Below are 9257 nucleotides of genomic sequence, written 5' to 3'. Positions count from 1 at the left end.
TAAGAATCCTGAAACACCAATTCAAAAGAACATATGCAGCCTTCTGTTCATAGCAGTGTTATTTACAATTGCCAAGTGCTGGGAGCAGCCAGAGTGCCCATCAGTAAACGAGTGGGTCAAAAAACTGGTACATTTACACAACAGAATACTACATAGCAGAGAGAAAAAAAGAACTCTTACCTTTCATGAAAGTATGGATGGAACTGGAGAGTATTATGCTAAGTGAAATAAGTGAGGTGGAAAAGACAAATACCATATGATCTCATCTATAACAGGAATCTAATGAACATAACAAACAAATGAGAAAAAGAGAACCAAGGAAGAGGTATGAAACAAGGAAGAGATTGAGAGTGACCAGAGAGGGTTGTGGGAGGAAAGAAGTGGAAGGGCCTAGTTAAAAACAGGTATAAAGGACACATGAGCAAAGACAACAGAGTGGGAATTGACTGTGGGAGTGGTGCAGAGGGTGGGACCATGGCCAATGACAGGGGAAAGTTGGAACAACTGTAATAAATAAATAAATAAATAAATAAATAAATAAATAAGAGTTTGGCATCGAGGAGTTGTTGAAAAACTGATAAAGTTCTTCCTTCTACCTCCTCTAGCAAGCAAAGCCCTACTGGTTACAGCAGGACATTGTTGAGAGGTAGGAAGAGAAGCGCACCAAAAGCAGGATCTGATGTCTCTGTGTCTTTCTGCAGCAGAATATTACGATATAGTAAGAAATGTACGTTTGGTATTCATTCCAGCTCCTGACACAAGGTCCCTCAAATCCTTGTAAAAATTCATATGATTACTAGGAGCATCTTTTGATCAATGAGATGACTTGAGGTGAGTTTCTGAAGGGCTCCTAAATGGGGCTGGTCACCAGAAAGTCAAAGCCATGATTAGAAGCTTTGGTACCTTGAATTGCACTCCCATTTCATCCAAGGACAGGGGTTGGAGATGGGATTCATAGTATGTCATGCCTGTGAGAGAAAGCCTCCACAAAATCCCAATAGCATGGGCTTCAGACAGTTTTCAGGTTGGTGAGTACAGCCCTCTACTGGGAGGGTGACACACCACAACTTCATGGGCACAGAAACTCCTGTACTCAGGACACTCCCAGGCTCAGTCCCATGTATCTCTTCATCTGCATCCTTTGTCAAATACTTTAATAAACTGGTTAACATAAGGAAAATGTTTTCCTGAGATCTGTGAAACACTCTAGAAAATTTATAAACCCTGTGAAGGGGTTTGTGGGAACCTCTGATATGCAGTCATGTTGGATGGAAGTTATGAGAACACCCAGGGAACCTACTCCTTGGGGTCCAAATCTGAAGGGGTCAGGCAGTACCCAAGGACTGAACCCTTAACCTGTGGGTTCTGACACTATATCCAGGTAGATACTATCAGAATGGGTAAAATGGTAGGATGCCTGGTTGGTGTGGCAGTATTGCTTAGTGAAGACAACACTCACACAGCCGGTGTTGAAACAAAGAAAGACTAAACTGTTATAAATATACCTGGATTATCCACTTTTCTTTCTCTTCTCCCCATATTTCTTGGTTGGCAAGAATCTTCCAACAGATTTCAGAAGAGGCTAACAGAGTCTCTTAGAAGATACATTTTCTTGGCTGGAGACAAGCCTGCTGAAAAAAACGGTCAAGGGGAAATGCTGGCAGCAGAGACTCAGTGACCTTGCTGCCCTTCTCTCTCTAATTAATGGGTGAGAGGTGAATTGCCCCACCCAAAGCACTATTAGTTAAAATTGGCAGTAGGAGTGAAACTAGGGAGAGATAAGTGAGGTACCTAGAGTGCAAAACTTGAGGACTCCCTCACTCTCAAGTTCCCTTGCACCCTAAGTATTTCTCTGGCCTAACCCTCCTCCCACCCCTTGGTGGGACCCTGTCATTGGCTCTTTCTACTAAACCTAAGGAGGTCTGGGTGAATTCCTTTTCCCTCATTTTACTCAGAATAAGGCTAGAATTATCAAATAGAAAGAATGGTAGAAAATTAGCAGGAAAAACAAGAAAACTAAGAATGAGAGTTTACAAATCACATTCATTAAGCACTTGACAAACAATTTTCCCTCTTGTGGAAAATATACATTTCTGGGAACTGAATGAGAACCAGAAATGAAACCAAAAGTCTTTTCTCATAACAGGGCATTGACCTTAGCAAAAGGAAGCAGCTGTGTTGGAATAAACTCTTTTCTGAATCTGATTTTGAGACCAATAGAAAGTTACACAACATTTACTGAGAGCTCACCATATACATAAATGTGTTCAAATGTGACAGAATCTGAGGTGGGTTAGACACACACTCTTATCATCTGGAGACTCACAGAGTCACAGAAGGAAGTTTCTGCTGCCTGCTGGGATGAAAGTCAATCCTCCTGAGGCAGATGCTGTTGAAAAAGAGAAAAGTTTATTCAGGTGCTGGTGACTTGAGAAGATAACAAACTCCTGTCTTTAAAACCATCTTAACTTTGATGAGATCCCATTTGTTTATTCTTTCCTTTGATGCTGCGTGAAAGAAATATCTGAGATTTTCCTGCCAATGTTCTCCTCTAGGACTTTAATGGTTTGACGGCTTATATTTAAGTCTTTTATCCACCTTGAATTTATTTTGGTGTATGGTGTAAGTCGGTGCTCAAGTTTCATTTTTTTTGCACGTAGCTTCTGCACAGCTAAAGAAAACAGTATTAAAATAAAAAGACAACCAACTGTATGGGAAAACATCTTTGCCAATGATACCTCAGACAAAGCTTTAATATCCAAAATATACAAAGAACTTACACAACTCCACTCTAAGAAGACAAGCAACCCAATTAAAAAGTGGGCAAAGAACTTGAACAGACATTTCTCCAAAGAGGACATACAGAGGATCCAGAGACACATGAAAAGATGCTCAATATCACTAGCTATCAGAGAGATGCAAATTAAAACCACAATGAGATACCACTTTACACCGGTCAGAGTGGCCATCATAAACAAAGCAATAAACACGCAGTATTGGAGAGGTTGTGGGGAAAAGGGGACCCTAGTTCACTGTTGGGATTGCAGACTGGTACAACCACTGTGGAAAACAGTATGGAATTTTCTCAGAAAACTAAAAATGGACCTGCCTTTTGACCCAGCAATTCCACTGCTGGGATTATATCCCAAGAACCCTGAAACACCAATCCAAAAGAACCTAGGCACCCCAATGTTCATAGCAGCACAATTTACAGTAGCCAAGAGCTGGAAGCAACCTAGGTGCCCATCAGTAAATGAACAGATCCAAAAATTGTGATACATCTACGCAATGGAATTCTATGCAGCAGAAAGAAAGAAGGAGCTCCTACCCTTTGCAAGAGCATGGATGGAACTGGAAAGCATTACGCTGAGTAAAATAAGCCAGGTGTTGAAAGACAAATACCATATAATCTCACCTTTAACAGGAAGCTAAACAACAAAACAAACAAGCAAGCAAAATAAAAACAAAGATACTGAAATAGAGAACAAGGGGACAGTGACCAGAAGCGAGAGGGGAGGGAATTTCAGGGAAAAGAGGGGAAGGATTTACAGGAACTAGTACAAAGGACACATGGACAACGACTAAGGGGGGTGGAAATGGGAGAGAGGTGGGGAGCACTGGGGGGGTGGGCTGGGATGGGAGTAAAAGACAGAAAACTGTACTCGAAAAATAATTAAATTAAAAAAAAGAAAAATAAATAAAACCATCTTAACATCTGTGGTCAAACCAGTGGCTCTCATAGGGGGAGGGGAGGGAAGGAAGGAAAATGTGTGTGTGGGGACAGTTTTCTTGCTAGTTTAGGTAAAAGTTTTCTCATCAGCACTTTACATAGATCTGCATCAGCCTGACTGCTGTGGTCAGTCTCTTCCTATCTGGACAGGAACCGATACTGCTGATGGCTGCCTTGTTCTACAGTAGAGGCCCAAACAGAGGTTGTTAACTAAAACTCTGAGTGCTGTTTCTGTTCTCACAGGTTTGTTAGTTTGTTAGTTTATTTAATTCTAGTTATACAATATTGTGTAAAGATTTTATGTTTTTTATTCTCTGTCACAATAGCAGAGCAACAGACAGGATATAGACACTGATACAAGACCCAGCATATGAGTGTCCAAAAAATTCTCCCAACCTTGCATGATGGTGGCACTCATATACGTGGGGCAGGGGCAGGGGGGAGATGGGGACAACTGTAGCTGAATAACAATAAAAAATAACACCAGACCGCCCCCAAAAAACACTAAAAAATTTGAATTACATACTTGATGGAATATTGCAGCTGGTGACACTCCACTGATGCCTCTTGGTTTGATAGGCCTGATCTTCAAAAAAAATCATGTGCACAGAAGAAAAACTGGAATTTGAATCACTAACTTTAGGCTAAGCATTTTATCCCCATTAACATTATGGTAGTACTACTGGCAAAAATTCCAACTACCGTTCAGCTGCTCTCACTCCTTGGCTTCCCCTCCTCATACCCAAGACTTAATAAATATGGCTAGTTATGGCTGAATGCTGGGTTCAAATCTGTCTCTGACTGGACTTGAAACTCTTGCTCATAGAAAACACCAACACTCCCAGGGAATATAGTCAATGATACTTTAATACCTGTGCACAGTGCCAGGTGGGTACTTCAGTTATTGGTGGATCACTTTGTAAATGATGTAATTGTCTAACCACAATGCTGTGTACCCCAAACTATGAATGTTTAATGTCAACTTTAATTGAAATTAAAATAAAAAATAAACAAAAAAACACCAATGCTACATCTAAGGGAAAAAGTAGGAAAAGGGGTGATGTGGGTAGGATTTGTGGAGGAACTAAAAGCAGTGACTGTGAAGTTCATCTAGGAGAATACCTGTGCATCTGACTCTAAAGTTTGAAATAGAAGAAAAATAGAACAGGGGTACTGGTGTGCAATCAGTGTTATAATGTATTATATTCAGAGAAAGATGATAAAACAAAATACTTCACGTGGGTTTAAGCTTGAGGAACAGCTGTCAGAAATAACATTAATAGGGGACTCTGATATAAAAGGTAGAGTGAAATTCTCTCTTTCTCACCATAAACACAGAATATGCTTCTCAGATTTTTTACACAGTACATCTTTAAGAGCTTCACCCTTCTTAGAGCTGAATTATCCAAACCAGATAATAAAATAGAAGATTTGTTCACTTTCAAACTAACCGTTTTTGGAATACAGTGCTTCAAGACTTGAAACTAGTTCTAGTATAAAGGTCTTTTATAGAAAATAAGAACTAACAAATTTTATTAGCACTGGGAGCTGCAAGCATTTCATCAATCACACGAATAGGAATTTTCATGTATAGGTGAAGGGCAATGAGGTTCTTCTAGAAACAACAGGGTATGGAGGGAGTGGGACAACCAGGGAATTATTTTCCCTGAAGTTTGCTGATGCTTAGGCAGGATCTTTAAGGGGGGTTGTTTGCTGGGTCAGAAGGAGGGTGAGTCAATGTTTAGGGGCCTGCAGAATGGAGAGAGACTCAACTAAGCTGTAGTTACAAGTGCTTTGTTTCAATTGATCAGTGGAGGCAAATAGCTCAGCTTATCTTTTTTGAGGCAAAAAAAAAAAAGAAATGGTAATGTAAAGGGTCTATGTCTGGCCTCATCATAAGTGAAAGGGGGAGACATCAATGAGTATTAGCTCTTTAAGACATTTGAGGAAGGGCAGCTCTTTCTTGTAAGCTATATCTTAGAACACAAAAGGGTGGATAGATTTTTTGAACTATTCCAGGACTAGAGGGGTGGGGGCACTCTGCCCACAGGGACCCCCTGGCCACCACAGATGAGAATAAGTCTACCAAGACATGATCTGCTTGGGGAGGAAAGGTGGCCAATCCCTCAAAGGAGAAGGGCCAAGAGCCTTTTTCTCAATGGGCTTTTACTGGGTTCCTTTTGCACGGGCAGGAATACAGGTACAGCTCATCAATCATTGTCAGGCAGTAAAGATCAAATAATAAATAACACACAAATAACTATGAGGGCTTATTCTAAGTCAGGGTCTTAGCTAAAGGGCTATAAAACTTTGGGAAACAAACTCATTTCCTGCTTGGACCCTTATCATTTAATTGAGAGCATTCTTTGCAAAGCAGGTTTCACAGAATTTTATGCATTCTTTCTTAGGCCAGATCACCCGAGGAACCCAGGAACCCACTCTTTCCAGCACAGGGCTGCACTGTCCTCCAGCATTGTTTCAGGCTTAAGTCAGGCAAGGGGAGTTAGGCAGCTGAGAGATTAAGAGACTTCTTGCAGACAGACTGAGGACTCAGGCTATGTCAAAGCTGAAGGGCAAGGGTCCAATCACCTCATTTTGCTGTAGCCCCCCAAGTCTTTCCCCAGGGGCCTCCCATGATTGTGCCTGTCTTAGGTCATCCCTCCCTTGAGGAATCTTACCCATCATTGGCTAATCGATCATGCATCGGGGGCCAGGCAGGGTGAAGTAAAAGGAGCAGAGGCAGCGCCCCTGGCAGGGAGATAAGCTTTGTCTCCTTTGTGGCTTATGGTCCGAAGGTCACTCAGTCTTAGCCATGGGGGGGGGGGGGCAGTGGTTACAGCTTCTGAAACCAGGCAGGGAGGTTCCCAACACTAAAGGACTCAGGAAAGTTTAATATTATTATTATGATTCATGTAACAAGTGCTATTGTCAGCACAGAGGAGAGAACTCATTCAACCTGGAAGATAAATGGAAGGCTTTGCATATAAGGAGAAACTTGAACTGGGTCTAAAATATGAAGTCCTGGGCAAAGAAAGCCCGTAGTATATTATTTTAAGGGAAGAAAAATTTCCTTCTTCCCTTCTGGTGTTGTTGGCTGGTCTAATAATCAAATTTATATAAGACAGGTTAACAGAATAAAACCAAATTTCATTATATACATACAGAAGCTCATGAAAGATATTTAGACTCAAAGTAGTCAGGCAACTGAGGTTTATATACCCTCCTGAACTAAGGAGGAGGGGGTAGGAATCTGGAGCTTCAAAGGAGAGGAAAATAATTTACAGGCAGATGAGAAGAGCAAAGTTTTGGCAAACAAAGGTTTACCATGCCATGTAGACAAGTCTTTCTGATAAATAAAGTTATCTCTGTTAAAGTTTCTATTCCTGGCATAGGCCTCATATCTAAAGTCTTTCAGGCAGTTAAGAAAGAGGTTAAAATGTTTTTCTCAGTCTACTGAGTCTTAATTGCCTTCAGCTCAAAACAATCCACCTGCTAAAGTGGTACTTGTGTTCTGATCCCCTTCAGTACACAGGATTCAGAAAACTGTGAGGTGAAGAAAGGAGAACAGAGTGTGGATTCTAAGGGAAGAAGGTGAACTAGAAAGTAGGAAGAGGAAAGAGGGTAGTTGTGAAACAAATTATGTTAATTGTTGCCAAATTTTAAGAAGTCTTGAACACCAGGGCCAAGGAATTTGATTATATAATAAACTACTAAAGAGTGTTCAAAATTTGTAAACAAATGACGTAAGTATGAGTTTCAGGATGCAATGTCAAAGCTGGACCACAATATGGTCAAAGATAAATTCAAGAGCATTTTAAACAGAGCAGTCAAATAAATAGTGTAAATTAATACCCAATATTTAATAAGTATCTCATAGGAACCACAGTTCAGGGGAAGAAGTAAGAAAGATGGGGTCTTAGTACATAAAAAGGACCTACATTACCATCACCCCCAGCAGGAGTGGATGGATACCCACAAGGGCTAGAGCCAGAAAGTTTGGATAAGTTTCTAACTGAATGAGCCATTCTACATAGTTAATCCAGTAAGCCAGAAAACTGCTTCAAATACAAAGGAAATTATAAGATCTAGATTAGAAGGCTGAGATATGGAAGCAAGAGAAAAACTTCAAAAAAATTTTTTAAAGTTTTCTATTGTGAGGTAGTTGTATATAACACACATTAGTTTTTGTTGTGCTATGTAATGATTTGATGTATGTATATAACAAAATGGTCACCACAGTAAATATAGTTAATATCCTATAGTTAATAGGTGTGGAAATTATAATTTTTTCCTCATGATAGGAGCTCTTTAAGGTTTTACTCTCTTGACAACTTTCAAATATACAAGACAATATTATCAACTATAGTCATCCTGATGTATGTTACATCCTCCGGACTCATAATTCATAGCTGTAAGTCAGTATCTTTCGACCTCCTTCACCCATTTGGCCCCAACAAACCCCACCCCTAGCAACCACCAATCTGTTCATTTTTTTCTTTTTAAAGTATATTTTATTGATTATGCTATTACAGTTTTCCCAATTTCCCCCTTTATGCCCCTGCACTCCCAACCCTCCAGCATTTTCCCCTCTTAGTTCATGTCTATGAGTTGTACATATAAGTTCTTTGACTTCTCTGTTTCCTATACCATTCTTAACCTCTCCCTGTCTATGTTATGCCTACCAATTATGCTTATTCCCTGTACCTTTCCCCTCACATTCTTCCCTTCCTTCTCTCCACTGAAAACCTTCTATGCACTCTCCATTTCTTTTGTTTAAATTTATTTATTTAATTGTTGTCCAAGTATGGCTTCCTGTCTTTTAATCCCATCCAAGACCTCCCCCGCCCCAGTGCTCGCCACCTCCCTCCCATTCCCACTCCTCTTAGTTTTTGTCCCTGTGTCCTTTATACTAGGTTCCTTTAAATCCTTCCCCTTCCCCCTGAAATTTTCTCCCCTTTCCCTTCTGGTCACTGTTAGCCTGTTCTCTATTTCAGTGTCTTGGGTTATATTTTGCTTGCTTGTTCATTTTGTTGTTTAGGTTTCTGTTAAAGGGGAGGTTATATGGTATTTGTCTTTCACCGCCTGGTTTATTTCACTCAGCAAATGCTTTCCAGTTCCCTCCATGCTGCTGCAAAAAGTAGTAACTCCTTCTTTCTTTCTGTTGCATAGAATTCCATTGTGTAAATGTACCATAATTTTTCGATCCATTCATTTACTAGGTGATGGGCACCTAGGTTGCTTCCAACTATTGGCTATTGTAAATTGTGCTGCTATGAACATCGGGGTGCATAAGTTCTTTTGGATCGGTATTTCAGGGTTCTTAGGGTATAATCCTAGCAGTGGAATTACTGGGTCAAAAGGAAGATTCATTTTTAGTTTTCTGAGAAAATTCCATACTGTTTTCCATAATGGTTGTACCAGTCTGCAATCCCACCAACAATGAACTAAAGTCCCCTTTCCCCACAACCTCTCCAACCCTCATTGTTGCTTCATTTGTCTGCTTCTGTTCTAGTTGTTTGCTTAGTTT

General features: G+C 40.3%; 1 long non-coding RNA gene across 1 annotated transcript; it reads right to left on the bottom strand.

The window, feature by feature from the left end:
* Positions 1-1090: 1090 nt before the first annotated feature.
* LOC119040585 (uncharacterized) lies at positions 1091-6530 on the bottom strand. The gene is made up of 3 exons (XR_005080889.2): positions 6409-6530; positions 2251-2389; positions 1091-1628 (listed from the first exon to the last, which is right to left on the bottom strand). It is a non-coding gene; the product is annotated as an uncharacterized LOC119040585 (long non-coding RNA).
* Positions 6531-9257: the final 2727 nt, after the last annotated feature.

Source organism: Artibeus jamaicensis, unplaced genomic scaffold, assembly GCF_021234435.1.
Source record: "Artibeus jamaicensis isolate MK-2021 breed Jamaican fruit bat unplaced genomic scaffold, CSHL_Jam_final contig_2964, whole genome shotgun sequence".
Classification (NCBI taxonomy): domain Eukaryota; kingdom Metazoa; phylum Chordata; class Mammalia; order Chiroptera; family Phyllostomidae; genus Artibeus; species Artibeus jamaicensis.
This window is presented reverse-complemented; position numbering and strand designations above follow the sequence as displayed.